We start from the raw sequence: 17705 nt of genomic DNA on the forward strand, positions 1-17705 counted from the left end.
ACTCAGCTATACATACACTAGTTTTAAGCTAATGGTTAAAGTCTCATAATCGGTTTTATATTAGAACACGCCTCCTTACACGAATGCCCTGTGAGCTTGAAGTGTGGATGCAACTGCAGGCCTCTACATAGCTGATGGCTAGTGCTAATATTCCACTTTAGAATTGAATGCGGTGGGATTCGAACCCGTGACGTCTTGGTCACACTGGTTTTGATACTAAGTCAAGAAACCATCTCAACCAAAAGTTTAAGATGATGGTTGAATTCCCATGATCGATTTTATATTCTAAAAACTATAATGTTTTAAAGCATTGTTGTAAAGTTTATGAGTTTTAATGAAAAGTTTTCGAATTCCTTCATATAAATATTAAGCTCAAAAAGTTTCAATGCAACTCATAAATTATACATATAAGCTTAATAAAAATTTTCATATAAATTTTGAGCTCAAAAATGACGATGTAACCGAGTAACAATAAATATCAACATAGTTAAATTTGAGTATGTTTTTCTCCCATTTATGCATAATATATTAAAAATAACACTATTAATAGCGTGTCTTCTTTTAGAAATACACAACTCATAATGTTGTATTGTTCCGTATATCAGTTTGAGATTTTGCATTACTACGTGGACACCATTTTGTAAAGTAAATTTGATTCTAATTCAGAACTATACGTTTTTTTAAAGTTAAAATAAATTTTGCCGTACTTTAAAAAAACCTTTTTTTAGGCGATTTCAAATTAAAGTCTTTGTCTTGCATATCTCACATCTCTCATCCATAGGAATATACTCCCTCCATTATTTTTATATGTCGTTTTAGAAATTTTCACAAATATTAAGGAAAACACATAGGAAATGTTATTGCATTAATTAGTCAAAATAATTTACCATTAAAAGCTGGAAAAAAACAAATAATTAATGGTTTATATACTCTAATTGAGCTTGTTTTCAAATATGATTTTATAACATTAATGCCTCCAATAAGATTATACTTCAAGAACAGATATAGGACTTAGAAAATTGTATTGGGGGCATTTATGGCTAAACATCATATAATGTGGGAAAAAAAAGTGCTATAACGACAAATATTGAGTAATGGAGGGAGTATACAATAAATTGATCTGACTTTATGATCAATTTAAAACATAATCCTAAAAATGAAAAAAAATGATAAAGTTTTCACATGAGATTCTCCATTCCAATTTAAATATTTATCTTATGCTTTTGTCGTATTGAAATCCTAGTTTCATCTTGTTAGGGGTCTATAAATTTCTATATTATATGTTCGCTGGCAATTTTTCTTGTTATAAAAATGTTAATTAATAGAGTTGTAGACACTATTAAAAATTTAAAATATAAATCTTAGACAAGATTCTGTTATGAATTCGTCCTCGGATTATAGTCCGCATAAATGTCATAATATTTTTTTCTGACTAAATAAGCTAAAATAAAATACTATGAAACTAAGTCATCATAACATGAATGCCTCAAGGCCATTTGTACTTGACAAGTACGTACGGATAAGCATAAGTTATTTTATTATATATTTTGATCAGAAATAAATAATTATTATAAATTTATATTTCATCGAATATATTTTGAGTGCGAAGATGCATCTGAAATTGATAGGTGACGATATCATACCACGCTTTGGATTTTATCACAACACAGGTGAGACTTTTTAAACGAATAAACCAGTTTTAATCCCATACAGATCATATTTAAGGTTTTATCACATTTTATATTTAAGATTTTAGTCTATAAATTACATTTATAGTCAAGAACTAGGTAGTATCCCGCGCTTCGCGCGGCCTGTTTTAAAATTTTATTATTATAATTGAAGAAAAATAATATAATTCATATATAACCTTTAATATTTTTACCTATAAATAAAAATAAATTATTTTTTTCTCAAATTTTATTTTTTTAGGTTTAAGCTTAGTGTTTTAAATAAAATACATATAATTTTAATTAAAACTAATAAGTTATAATACGGAGTAGTTAATTATGCATGATCAACGTTTTACAAAAAAAAAAAATGTAATTGATCAAATATCGTATTAATTAAAATAAAATTTATTTGAATAATACAACAACAACATTAAGCTATCAAATTATATTATTTCATGATACGTTATGTTCCAAATCAGTTAAAATATTTATTCAAAATGATGTGAATATAATTTTATGTAATTTTTAATTTTGTCTGTATAACGTTTGATATTTATTTATCAAACATATAGGGTCCAAACTAAACTTATTCAAATGTTTTGGTTGTGTCTTACATGTGCTATGTGTCAAACATATATATAAGAAATTTGCACTTTTTGTTTTTTTTTAATAACTTTATATAATGATGTTTAAGAGTTTACCCATAAATAAAATAGGTTGAACTTACTCAAATATCATTTTTATAAGATAACATATAAAATATTTAACTAAAATTAATATCTAATTAGTCATAATCAATGTTTTATTCTTGACTTATATATATTTAACTGAAGATATTTACAAAAAAAAATTGTAACTGAATATCGAGTGGTACCCCTAAACATAATTAAAACATCTTAAAATACCTAAAATGCTCTAATCCGCCTCTTTAAAATGTTTAATTTATACATTTTTTATTGATTTTTTTGGCAATAATTTATCATGTCATTAAACATCGTCTACTCAATTATAAACATATTTTCTTTACAGAATTTAACATATTAAAAACGTGATTTTTAGTAGTTTGGGTATTTTTAGAACATTTTACTAAATTTAGGGATACCACTTATATTTTCAAAAATATAGGGGCACCAAGTAGAATGCGAAGAAACACGGGATACCACATAAAACAACCCTATATAATTTTATATTACTTAATAATAATTACTTTTCTTTTATTTATTCAAACTCACTCCTGATCACTGTGTACATACACGCTCATTATCACAGTATTTAAACCTCTCAAAATCTCATAATGTATTTAATTTGTCGCAATATAATTTTTCGTTTCATACTATCAAAACTTATATCTTAGTAGTTTTTTTTTTTTATGTTTTGTTTTTAATAAATATAATGACTATTCCAAATATATTTTTCTTAACAAATTTAATGGTCTAAGTTTTATAACTTTCTCAAAATGTATTTTTACATAAAAGTAAAACATTGTAAGATACTCACTTTAATCATCTCTACATATCAAAATATGTTAATAAACATAATGAAAATTATACTCGATTGAAAGCATTTTTCGCAATGAACATTTTTATTTACAATTTAGACTTTTTATCAAAATATTTTTTTAATAAATTTAGAATCAAATCAACATCATTATTTAATGTAATTTTATAATAAAATTTATTAAATTATAATTAATATTTACTAAGATTAATGCTACATTTATTATGTTCATATTAAATGATTAGCTGTAATTAATACTTGTCATTAATGCTGTCTGGGACACGTGGCGCATCCACAATGTTTCAACCCAGTTATATATATATATATAAGATTTCAAAACAACGGAAATAATAAAGACGATCCAAAATAGTTCTAAACAAAGGCATTACATAAAAATAGAAAATCAACGAAATTACCAAAATGTTATACTCTATAATCATAAGGAAACGACACTACAAATGATTGAAAATCGAAACATTAGTTATTCTAATATTTCATGTTAATTGAAGACGTTGTTCAGGTGGTGTCCCCCCATTGAAGAGGTCTGTTAATAAATTTAACTGACCAATGTTAAAAGAGATTGAATGTATTACTCGTATCAACAATGTGCACATTCTTTTTTGAAAATCCATGATAAGAACTCCATAGTTAATAGTGCTTGTTGGGGAGTGAAATAAGAATGAGTGACCTTCCAGAAACATCTACACTCTACAGGATGTATATGAGTTAGGCAAAATGCGTAGGAAAGAAACCGTGTTGATCTGTGAGTCAAATACACAGCTTGACGATCTACCACGAGTAATCGTTTCCGGTCTACGTTAGACCGAGGTGTTACAGATATAAGTCTTTTTTTCTTTTGTGGCAGCAGTAAAAATAGTGGTTTACACAATACAAACCCGACTCTTAGAGTCAGATTTTATTACGTTATTCGAAGAAGAAAGTAAACTAAGGATTTGGGTGACCAAAAAAGTAGGCTTCTTTAGGGGGTGATCGAAGCAGGCCAAATGTGCGAGCATTTCTTTTCTTTTCTTAATTAGCTTAAATTTATGGGAGAAAGATCTACTTGGAGAAAAAGTAGATAAGCCGTGTTTTGGAGATTCATCCCCTAGGCTATAATCCTTCTTAGGAGTTATTATAGTCCTTTGCTTTTTCTCTTTCGCACGAAGATGATGCTTAAAAATTTACCTGCAAAACAAAGGCGTACTACGACCGCATTGAAAATTATCAAACGAAAAAGAGAACATCTTACACTTTTTAAGGGAAGTTGAAATGAGGGAAATGTGGGAATCTATTGGTCTTTAGAACATCTGAGCACTCGGACTTGTGCCAACATCAGATTCAGAATTTATGAAATTTGAACGAGTCATGTCTTCATTCAAGTCATCCATCATCTTAGAATTCCCCTTTTAGGACACCTCCTTCTCCTCCTTCGTTCTTTTCTTTTTCTTACATATTGCTTTAGTAGTGCCTCTCTTCTTAGTAGTCTCAATACTAAGGATTCGAATAGATGTGGTTGACGAATCTCTTTTATGATAAAAGCTCAACTCTTTTCCTTCAAGTAGCTTTTGATAAGATTGTCTGGGGATCTTGAGACGGGAGTTTCCTCCATCCCTTCTAGAGAACTCAATAAAAGACATCATAGAATCCATGCCACAGTTACCAACATCCGTCACCTCCATATTCACCCTCTCATTATCTTCTTTTTTTATATCAGTTTCCTCGCCACTATTACTCTGACTATCCGACAACTCCATATTCTCACTCTCAAAATCCTTTAAACTCAAAAGAATTAGAGACATGAACATGCTTCTTAATGTTCTTATCCACGTTTACCAGATAAGCAACCTCCAAAGCTCTTTTACCATCTTACTTCATTAGAATATGACCTTTTCACCACGGCTAATTCCCGTAAGATATCCTTATTCCTAGGTTCTACCACCAAAGCCTCATTTAGATAAATTTTAGCTTCTGAAAACCTTTTCAACTTCATAGATGCCATCGCCCTACGAAATAGAGCCTTAACATTCCGAGGAAATGTGTCCAAAATCATGGAGCTCAAAACCACAGCTTGCCTCAAGTTTAAGGGCACATGTAACAAGATTGGAATTAAGGGAAACAACAATGTCAAAAATAGATTGGACATCATCACCCCCCATTAACTCCAATACTCAAGCTTAGAATATTACAAGCTTCGCCCTAACAAGCTGCTGCTCTATCAAAATAATTTTACCTAAAAAGACTGTTCACTTTGTCTTTCAGCTCCTTAACCTCTATCAAAGGTGATCCTTAAAGATTATTCATAAACCGGCCTAACAGTCGCACTCCATTATCCTCCATAAACCCATTATTAATATGAGAACAAGCAAACTTTTCCAGAAATTTATGATAAACACTATTGGAGTTCATCGTACAAAACCGAAGAAAATGATTCATCACACTAAGAACCCCAAATAAATTTAGAACACCATGTTAAGACGATGAAAATTGAACATCTTGACACCAATCAAAATCTCACGGGCAAAGATTAAATTGAAAACAGCATCCGGCCAAAGAACAAATCAAAAACTTAATCACACCCAATCAAACTCGAATTGTGAACAAACGATCAAAGGCAAGAAAGTGGAAAACGAGATGATCGGACGGTGAACGAAATCAACCAGGGATTTGCTAATCATCAATCTCCTTACTAATAAGAGAATAAAACTTCTCAATAGTTTTTCCTTCAAAAGGAATCCGATTAAGTAAGGAAACAAGACTATATTTTTATTAAATTGTTATCTTTTAGTTAAGATATCATCTTTAATCATTATAATTTTTTTTAACAAAAATATAAAATTTTAAGTAAATAAAACAAAAATGGTATAAATCTAAAAATTCGTATATGAAAACCCATAAATTGGTATTAGTAATTTCGTATAAAAAACTTAGCACGCACTTAATTCGTATAAAAAAATTATGAACTGATATTATTAATTTCTTGACAAAAAAATCTTTAAATTTATTTGAAAAAATTTATAAATTAAATTCATTAGTTTTGTGGTAAAAATTTTCATTAAAATACACATTTCATGATTTTACATTTTTACTCAATTTTGTTGATTAGTTTTTCATTTCAATTGTTTATCCTCATATTAAAATATGAAAAATTAATAATATGTCAATTTTAAATCTATGGTTGGTCTTCTCAAAATACTCCAAGCTTTATTTAATTCTTGAATAAATCCAACTTTTAACCTCCCTTCTCATAATAGACTTGGGTAACCTACTACCTGCTAATCAGGTCTACTTTTTCTAATTTTTTTTTATATTATTAATACTTTCTTCACCATTAAATACAAACACACATCTCATATCACCTTGTTCAACCATTAAATACAAATAGCTAAGAAACCCACCATAGCTGCTCCCCTACACCCGACTCCACGCACCAACTTGCACCAAGTAGCAACGCGCATCAAGCAAGGTCACGGAAATCACCCATCGCCACCAATCCTTCTCCTCAGATTTGCCACCTTCAGCTTTGTAGACCACCAGTCATGCTTAACCAAAATTAATATCCTTCTGCAAAAGATGAATCAACATTCATATTTCGAATTTCCCACTACATACTTCATTACCTTTTCTTAAGCAACAACATAAAATGTAATGCCTTTCAAACATTCTGTAACTCCGGCACCATTGAAGCAAACTTCACATACACATACACATATACATTGATCCTCATTGAATATTCTTTTAAAGTTTCAACGAATTGAATTAAAATTCAATTTCAAATCGAATTAGGCAACTAAAAGCATCAAAACGGTCACCAAAGAGATAGCCTTTCTCATTCAACTACACTTAATTCCGAAATCCTGAGCTCAATAATCAACATTAAGTGTAACACCTCCATATACCAAGGTGCCTTACCAAGGACAACCCTAGCATATAAAGGTGCTACCATCTCGGTTACCCGAGGCAAGTATATCAATAGGGACCATCAAATAAGAATTATTAAATTATAAAGTTAAACTTATTACATGTCTCAAAACCAAAACTAATGTACAAAGAATGTAAACCGGCTACAGCTCATAAAGTATCAAAAGACTCATGACAGCGGAAGTTAAGACTCTAGGTGATGACACTCCCTTCCTCGATCCCGCAGCTACCATAAGATCATCACTGTCAATATCTGCTCACCATCCCCAAATGGATCACCACAGTTTTGTAAAACAATAAACGGGGCCAGTTCACTGAATAATCGAAATAATAAAGGCAACAAAACAACACCCAAGCCACTCATTCACATTCCTTCAAACTCCATCAGTAACCAGTAACTGACTACACACCGAAGTGTATAGCCCTGCGGGTTCCTATCGCAACAGGAGACCCACACGGCCAGTGGGGGACCGCAGCCTTTCCCACCTAAGCCCCGCTCATCGCAACGAGCGAATAATCCATGTCCATTAATGTGCACATCCTCCTTGTGACGGGAACCACAAGGGGCGAATCAAGGGCGTGAAGCCATTCCCGATGATGACTCCACTCAGCCGAGGGCGCACCTCGAGAACCATAGACAAACAAACAACCAAGCCAATCATCCAAGAATCATAAATACAATAACAATACTAATCATGCCAATACATCAATCATTATCGTCTTAACCAATTAAACAGGCAACTGAGTAGGGAAACCCTACCTTATTATAAATCCGAAATCACAAGCAATCAGCGGAAGGTAGAAATGTTCCTTTACGAATCCTTCACCTAACAATGATCACAACCATACCCTATGTCACAATCATACCAAAACCCCCTTTTCCCCAAACTAACAATTAGGGCAAAACCCTAAAAGACAACATACTAAAGAGCAACAAAATAGTAAGAACTTACCAATGAAATCGGGACAAAAAGACGGAAGCTAGACTCATGATCGATCGCACTCGCCTTAGGAATGATTAGGGTGATTAGAGAGATGGTATACGTAGTTTAGGTTTTGATAAAAAGGATTAGTAACTGTTAAACGAAATATTTATATCCTCTAATCACCTTAATCAAACCGCGAAAATAAATCTCGTCAGACCGGATACTCGGTCAAGTACCAGGGGTACTCGGCCGAGTACGACCTATTCGGCCGAGTGCTTCTGGGCAGTAGGCTGACCAGAAGTCACACGATAATCTACTCGACCGAGCTCCCCCTATTCGGCCCAGTAGACTAGGATCAGAAAATCGTGGTATTACACTCTTCCTTGCTTAAAACGATTTTCGTCCCCGAAGTTCATACCATACCCAAAACAAAAGTAACACCAACTACTCAAAGGCAACAACAACTACTCAAAGGTACTAACACCACCAACTATGACCAACAAAACAACCCAATTATAGCTCAAAGATATAAACAAAACCATCTCGACCTCAAACTAACCCAAAACAACATGCGACCATCTTCTACCCCCCCTAAAAGACAACGGTTACGTCCCCGTAATCACACATATCTGGTCAAAAAGGCGAGGAAAGCGCTCTCTCAAAAAATAGACTCCTCCGGTTCCCAAGTGGCCTCTTCCACATTGTGATTAGACCATAATACCTTTAGTAAGACGGTTTCGCCATTCCTTGTCTAACGTACCTTTTGATCCAAGATCTCCTTAGGAACCTCCTCATAAGTTAGAGACTCATCTAACTCGATATTCTCAACCTCAAGTACATGTGACGAATCACTCACATACTTCCGGAGTAGTGATACATGAAACACATTATGAACCCGATCACGCGATGGTGGTAAAGCTAGCCGATAGGCTACTTCTCCTATTCGGTCTAAAATCTCATAAGGACCGATGAACTTCTGACTCAACTTTCCTCGCTTGCCAAACCTCATCACTCCTTGCATAGGTGACACTTTCAAGAGAACCTTATCACCCGCCGTAAACTCAATGTCTCTACGATGCAAATTCGCGTAACTCTTTTGCCTATCTAGAGCTGCTTTCATCTTCTGGCGAATCAAGTGTACTTGCTCAATCATGTCCTGCACCATCTGTGGCCCCAAGACCACAACCTCAACACTATCATCCCAACACACCGGACTCCTGCACTTCCTGCCATACAAAGCCTCAAACGGTGCTATCCTAATGCTAGAGTGATAGCTATTGTTGTATGAAAGCTCTATCAAGTCCAGCCTATCCTCCCAACTTCCACCAAATTCCATAGCGCAAGCTCGTAACATATCCTCTAGAGTCTTGATAGTCCTTTCAGTCTGACCATCTGTCGTAAGATGAAATATTGTACTCATCTTTAAGGTAGTTCCCATCAATTCCTGTAGCTCATGCCACAACCGTGATATGAAACTCGCATCTCGATCCGACGCTATATCCTTTGGTACCCCATGTAACCGAACTACATGCTTCCTATACCCCAAAGCTAGCTGAATCTTACTCCAGGTATCTTTCATTGAAATAAAGTGAACTGACTTCGTTAAACGGTCGACGATAACCCAAATCATGTTATTACCTTGCTGAGTCCTTGGTGTATGACACCGTCGTTTTAGTATCAAAAATAATTACCTAAGACAACTAACTGAAGTTAGCGGAAGTAGGGTCGATCTCCACAGGGAGGCTATTATATCTATCTGCTAATTACGTCTGTCTAGTAACAAATGGGGGGTTTTAAAAGTTGGTTTCTAAACTACTGAATGTCTAAGGCAAGAGAAATAGAGAAAAGAGCAATAGAGTAAGAACAAGGTAAGAATGTGATCAGATAAAGAGGGATATGTCAGGAATTCGGTTTACCATGGCAGTTTACTAACTCAGCCATAAATAGTTCAGACGATATACTGTGAGAAGGGCAAGGGAAAGGTCCTTCCGGTCCGCTATCCACCCTAGATTACAACTAACTTAACTTCCGTCCTCATTAGGGTAATCTACTGTTCATAACAGGTCTGTTCATTCCAATCTTCCGATTTAGGGTTGAATTTAGCCAAATTAAAGGGGTTTAGAAGCGTGCACTCAACTAAACTTATTACAATTATATTGATATAAAACAGTTCTCACAATCAATCGTCTAGCCTATTCACAACATCGTCACTTCTCTACCATGGCTCCCCTAATCCTAACATAAAGGGGGTTTAGCTACTCATGCTATCGGAGTTAATAACAATAACAACAATGAATACGCTAAGGGAAGACATAATAAATAGACAATGATAAAGCATAAACTAATCAAGACAATAAAACAAGAGAGCAATAATTAAGAGCAAGCAAAGAATTGAAATTAAGATTAAAGAGAAGGGAAAGATTACAAAGTTCGAATCCGGAATTAAAGAGGCAAGCAAGAGTTCCAACAGTAATTAAGAGTAGAGTAAAGTATGATGAGATGTGATTAAGATGTAAAACAATATATGTTAACCTAATGACGACTTCCTTTATATAGGGAAGCGTTTATTAACATAAAATAAACCTAACACAGAATAGAAATCCCGAGTATATAAGCTAGTCACTCGATCGAGGCATTTCATTCCTCTCGATCGAGTGATTCTTCAGCAATTCTTCTCGATCGAGCAAACAGGGCTCTCGATCGAACACCTCCAAAATAACTCACTTCGATCGAGTACAGCAGGGACTCGATCGAACATCTTCATCTGCTAGATCTACTCGATCGACCACCAAAACTCTCGATCGAGCAAATAATCACTGAAAACAGCTTGGACTCGTTTGGTTAGCTTCTGAGGACCTCCTTCACGCTTCCCTAGGTACGACATTCTGCTCTAAATCTCCATCTCCTCAAAATACATGCTAAGATGAACGAATAAAGTACGATATCACTACTTTAAGGTCCATTCCTGCAAATGAGACAAAACGAACCAAAGTAGCCAATTTGGGGCATTTTGCAATACAAAGCAATGAAAATGACATGGAAATGCGTGCAATAAACGGCTAAAAAGGCTATATAAATTGCACGTATCAAATCTCCCCAAACCGAACCTTTACTCGTCCTCGAGTAATCTAAATGCAAACTAATGGAACGGATAAGAAAACTCAGAGCTAGCTATAACTTGTCCAATTAAACCGTTTAATACAATCAAAACTAACAATTATAGCTACAACAGTCAAGCTCAAACGAGTTGTATGATGTCTATAAATAAGCTGAACTGTCGACCTTGCAAGACCTTTAAAATCGGACTCTCACGGGTCACTCTTCTCTCATGAAGCAAAGGGTAAGTATAAATGTGTTGAAGAAGAGAAAACAGTCACTCACCTAAACTACGACCCACATAATATGCATGCAACAAAAATGATAGACGATTCTAATCACCATACATACATTCCAACCAAACAATGTCCATCATAGCCGAGGGCTTACAAATATTATGGGAAAGTGAGGCAACGGGTAAGAATAGGCAAAACAGTTATGGATAAAGTGGAGGTAAAGCGTCAAGCTAGCACCTAAACAAGACCATATAAAACCATCCAATTCTCAGCCGACTATGAAATCGAACACAAGTGCCCTTCTTTGGCACAAAACTCACTAACCAAGAAGACAACAACTCCTCAAATGATATAGATGAAACATAGGAGTAAGATCGTCACAAACTTCCCTTTTTTATACGGTCTATTCTTTTTCATTTTCCTGCCCAACTTTTTCTTTTCTTTCTTTTTTTGATTTTTCACGTTTTCTTGCCCACATTTCTTTCTTTTCTACCAACTCCATATGAATTAGAACAAACAAACTCGCATCAATGAAAAGTATACCGCAAAAATACACTAAACTAGCTTGACAGGCAGGCTTAATTTGGGTGTAGTTAATGGGTCAAAAAGGCTAAGTTTGGCTAATGTGAAGCTAAATGGGTGAAAATGAAAGAACGGGAAAAATTGCAAGCACCTCCCTGCATGTGACACCGACCACAAACTCGAATGTATGCAAGCAAAAGGCAATCGAATTTCATGAAAGTGTAAAATGATGAACATGTTATGCAAGGAGTATACTACTCTCAATTCCTACATGAACTGGTCATAAATGACACCAGTTATACAGCTCTAATAACTTAGAAATTTTAAAGTAGTTTGCCAATTTGTCAAGTCAAGTCTATACGATCAGCTGTATTTTTAACATTAACTCGTAGACTATGCGTATGACAAAGCTAATAACTGCCAATCTGATGCAAGGCTTAAGTGAAATGACAAGTTAAAGTGCAAAATCATCACATAAATCTACCATTCCGACTCGACCTATATACAAAATGAAACGTGATATTTTTTTTTTTTTTTTTTGAATTTATCTATTTTTTTGTGATTTTTCAAATTTTTATGAAATTAAAAACAAATGCAAGCAAGAAAATAAACATGAATGCAAAAACAAATGCAAATACAGACTCAAAGGATGCAATACCCTCCCCAAACCAAAACGGACAACGCCATCGTTGTCCTCCAGCATACACTAGCAGTATATATACGGGGAACGAAATAAAACAGCCAACAAATGAATGAAACAATGAATAAATAAAGGAGATGAAAAAATAAAGAAAATCAGAAATACTCACAAAATAAGCGAACTTCCCCAAACCAGCCATAAAACTGGGGAAGTGAGTAGACCAGTAGCTACTCGTCGACCTCCTCCTCCCCATCTACCACCGTGTAGTCAGGATCTCGCTCCTGTTCCCGTCTCAGGTCTCTTCCCCTTCTTAGAAGCGGAAGAAGTGGAAGGAGCAAGTGTGAGGTGGTAGGAAGGTAGAGGTGGAGGTAACCTACCCATCACAGTGGTCAAAGGTGAAAGACGGGGTAGGTCGGGAAATGGTAAGGTAACGGACTCGGAACCACAGATCTTCCAAGTCCGCTGATCCTTAGCTAACCAAAACATCGCCAGCATGGCGCTAATATCTAAGTCCGCTTCCCTATCTAAGTGTGTCAGGCCTCGGGGAAAGTCAGTAAAGAGAGTACGGTGAGGTAGGAGGCTATACCTCCACAGGAAATCGTGCCCGTCGTCTTTTGCCCGACAGCATTAAAATGCTGAGCTGTCAAGTAAGCAATGTTAAGAACGAAGGGGCCAGCGCTATCAATGTTCAGATAGCCCCCTAAAATAGACAACTCAACATTGTTAATGTTGTTAGGCTCTTTACGGCCAAAGATTGTCCCTCCAAGGAGACGGAGAAAGTAACGGGCCAGGGGAAGGTGAACGTGAGCCAGCTTCCGCTGGTCATAGGGAGTCTGTGCCAAAGTAGGCCAAAGTAAGTGCAGAACCTTCCGAGGAAGGTCCCGATGGCCGTGAGAAGACAAACCTAACCTCCTCCCAAACTCAGCTAAGGTCCTAGAAGTGGTCTGGTTAAACAGTCTAAAGGAGACACAAGAGCTCTCCGGGTCAGTGTCATATGCACCAGCTGAGAAAGTAAAAGAGCTAAAAAACTCAAGGGTCAGCTGCTCGTAGGTCAGTGCACTCATTGTGGTCAACCTGGTCATCCCCGTCCCGTTTAACAATTCAGCAACAGATTCGTAAATCCCCAATCTCTCAAGTGAAGTCCGACACAAAAACTTAGTGGAAGTAATGTCACAGCGCATTAAATTTTTAAAACGTTTACGATTAATCGAGTTCACAAAACGTATCTCAGGAAAGTCGGGAAGCGAGTCCAAGGAATCGTCTGCACGGAACATGGCAGCAGCGCGTCCAGCAGTAGGAGCTCCTCGACCCCGTCCCCGTCCTCCTCTAGCAGCAGTAGTAGAAGTGGCCAGTCCAGGAGCGCGCCCTGTGACTGGTCTAGGAACTAAAGCAGACGAGAAAGCGGCTGTGACAGCATGTGACGACGCAGCAGGGGTCGACAGCGTGGAAGGGACAGTAGCTGCAGTGACAGCAGCGGCAGTAGAAACAGTAACAACAAGGCTAGTGAAGGTGGCCAGCAGGGACCACCGTCTCCGAAACAGACGGACTAGCAGTAGAAACAGTAGAGGGTAGGGTACTACTATCCGTCCTACCAATCAAATAAGTCTTTAAATCAGTGAATTAAACAATGACAACACGATTTTCCCCAAATTAATCAGATTTTCGAAACCCTAAGCCCTAATTAAGGTCGAAACAATCAAATTAAACAATAAGAATCAAAGGGAAAGACTTACTTGACTGATTACCCACAAAAAGATGCAAAAGAATCGACAAAAAGCAGCAAAACAATCGGATTAAGACCCGACTTTCTCAAATCCTAAAACCCTAATTAAACCGTAATGAGCGCGAATTTGAAGAGAAAAGGAGAGGACTTTTGTCGAAATCCAAGCAAGGAACACAATGTGTTGGTAAAGGGGAAGAAAAAAAGGAGGATTTGGGGGATTTTTCGAAGGTTTATCGCAATAGAAAGGGAGATGAACCATCAGAATGAAAATAGAAGGGAAAGAATTACTCCCTTGCGTGATATAGAGGTAGTCACTCGATCGGGTGATTTGAAACCACTCGATCGAGACCTTTCTCATTCAATCTGCTCGATCGAGTAAAGCAGCGTTCGATCGAGAACTTCCCTATCTGGACCATTCGATCGAGAAAAATAAACCATTCGATCGAGTCTTTTTCCTGGGCATTTCTCTCGATCGAGTACAAAAAGTGCTCAATCGAGTTGTTTTTCTTTGGCACGCATCCCAATGCAGCATATCTTCCCCAAACCTGCATAAAAACACAGAAAAATGCTTCTCGCAAATACAAAATTCCAAAATACGCAGTCTAAATTCGGTCTTATGCTAAAACTAACTACGCTATTATCTTAAACGCAAATAAAGGTGTCTAACGGAAATTCAAATTAAAAAGTTTTACAACTGGGCATTCCCCGCTCATCTTCCAAAACACTGTAACAGCCCAAAAGACGGCTTCTGACTGGAGGAGGTTCCTTCAGCATCGCGGACCGTCCTCTTGGATCGCCATGAGCTTGAACTTGAACTAATTGAAGAAGAATAGTTTGCGTCCACATACGCCTTCACTTTCTTCTTCCCTTTGTTATTCTTACTGGCATCATTGATGCGTGTCATTTATATGATGTTTTACACCCTATTTTACACGCATTTCAGAGCTCATTTATGTAGTTTAAGGCTACTATTTGCCCCATTTCGTCTACTTTCTTATTTTTATGTAATATTGCAGATTTATGCGGAAATTAGTAGATATTGAGCCAAATCCGTCCCCGAGTATCTTGCATTTCATTTGACGTGAAGTATTTGCTCAAGGAACGAGCTTGGTGCGCATTTCGAGGCCCGAAAGACAAATCCACGAGAAGTTAGAAGTCAAATAGCAGCTACTTTAGTCGATCGACTGCTGCCCATAGTCGATCGACCATACCACGACTTCCAGGAGCCACTGTTCAGAGCTTACTAGTCGATCGACCGGCCTCAGTGGTCGATCGACCAAGCCGCTAATCTGCGTGAATTAAAAGATCGAGAATAAGCAAGCCTAATAGTAGTTAGGTTTTGGAAATAAGAACTACGTTGTATTCTATATAACGTATGCTAGGTTTGGAGAATTGATATTAAGTTTTTATCAGTGTTAGATCACGAAATTTATTAGGGTTCTTTAGTTTATAAATATTTCTTTCAATAAAAGTTACATTGGCATTCGGTTTTCTGATCTTCTTCCTGCAATTCCTCTACTGGTATTCCTTTATTCGTTATTTCAGTTTTATTGCTTATTTCGTTTGTAGCTAGAATTAATAGATTAGTTTCCCGAAGCCATAATTATCGTTTTATGCTAATCTTTTGTTCCGTTAATTTAAGCATGAATTCAGTAGTCTATTTCGTTAATATTGTTGTTGTTTTTATCAATATCATGAGTAGCTAAATTATTCGTGCTAGGATGTAGGGGAACTGTAAGTTAGGCGGCATTAGAATAGGGAATCCTGAATCGCGTCACGGTCGATCGACCGCCTACCCTGGTCGATCGACTGGCCTCGTGAGATATGCTTCGTTTTAATTAATTTAATTTCTATGTTTGACGAATTGAGTGCACGCGACTAGTTGAATGTCTAGGATTTGACCGACCCAATAAAGATCGAAAGATAGGGAAGGGAGATAGCCTACCTAATTTAGACGACTAGATTAACGAGATCGAAAGATAAGTTAGTTTAGATCTTTTAGTCACTTTTCAGAACGAAAGTTAGTATTAGTGATATTAGGGACCTGTAGCGAGATCGAAAGATGCTACTTGTGAGAGTGGACCGAGAGGACCTCTTATTTTCCCGTCTCACGTGTTTGATTTAGACCTACCTAGTATGCTGCCGCCGAAACTATAGTGAACCGACCATCTTAGCACCCTTTTAATTCTTGATTTCATCTACTGTTTAGTTTGTTTTACTTTTATTGCCTTAGCTATAGATCACTTAAATCAATCAACCCCCACATACTGTTACCTTAGACTGAAATTAGACAACTAATAATTACATCTGCCTCTCTGTGGTTCGACCCTGTTACCACTAGCTTATGTTAGTTTTAATAGGTTTTATAAATTTTATTTTTGGTACTCACAACGACGGGTATCAAATTTTGGCGCCGTTGCCGGGGAGGCAATTGTTCTAATTTTTAGTTGTTTTATTTTAGTCTGCTTCTTAGTTTAAGGGACATTTGTTCCTTAAACTATTCTCATATTCTTTTTGTAGTTTCCTCTTATGCGCAGGTCACAGGGTGGTGAATTAGTACCGTTCAATCCTGAGATTGAGAAGACTTTGCGCGAGTTGAGACGATCATCTAGGATACTGCCGACAGAGGAAGAGCTGAGTACTCTGTCTAGTTACTACGAGAACGAGCTGTTCGAGGAGGACCCACCTTCATTTTCTACTTCATCAGCTGAGACCGTCATTTCTCCAGATTTTCTAGAGATGGCTGAAGAAGCAACTATAGCAAGTCACTCCGAGCACAGCTGCAAATCTATACAAGGGGTTCGAATTACCGGGAGCTGATAGGAAATTCGAACCGAAGCCTTCTTATATCAACTTGGTTGAGAGAAACCAATTCGTGGGAGCTGCAAATGAAGATGCAGCCAAGCATATGGAAATATTTATTGATTATTGCTGCTCTATACCCCCGCCGACCGGTGTGACCCAGGACCAGGTGAAGGAGACAATGTTTATATTCTCACTCCGCGATGCTGCAAGGGAGTGGTATAGAGACCTGGACCGAGCTGCTAATGGGATCACCGACTGGAATTCTTTGGCCTTGGCATTCTACAAGAAGTACTTCTCTGCCTCAAAGACAAATGCTATTAGAGCTCAAATCACGAGCTTTAAACAGGGTCCAGATGAGAACTTTCACGAGGCATGGGTCCGTTTAAAGAAGCTGGTGCGAACCATTCCGCATCATGGGTTTGAAAAATGGAGCCTATGCAATCAGTTCTACAATGGGCTCTATGACGATCAGAGGGCTATCCTGGATGCGGCAGCCAGTGGCAGATTCCAGGAGAATATGGGAGAGACAAAGGGGTGGAAAATTATTGATAACTTGGCCACCCACAAAGCTGAGTATGGAAATTCCAGGGGAAATCAAAGGAGAGCTGCTGAATCTCTTTCTGTAGCTACATTAGAGGCTCTCACGGCGAGATTTGATAAGTATGAGTTGGG

This window comes from Silene latifolia, chromosome X, assembly GCF_048544455.1.
Source record: "Silene latifolia isolate original U9 population chromosome X, ASM4854445v1, whole genome shotgun sequence".
NCBI lineage: Eukaryota > Viridiplantae > Streptophyta > Magnoliopsida > Caryophyllales > Caryophyllaceae > Silene > Silene latifolia.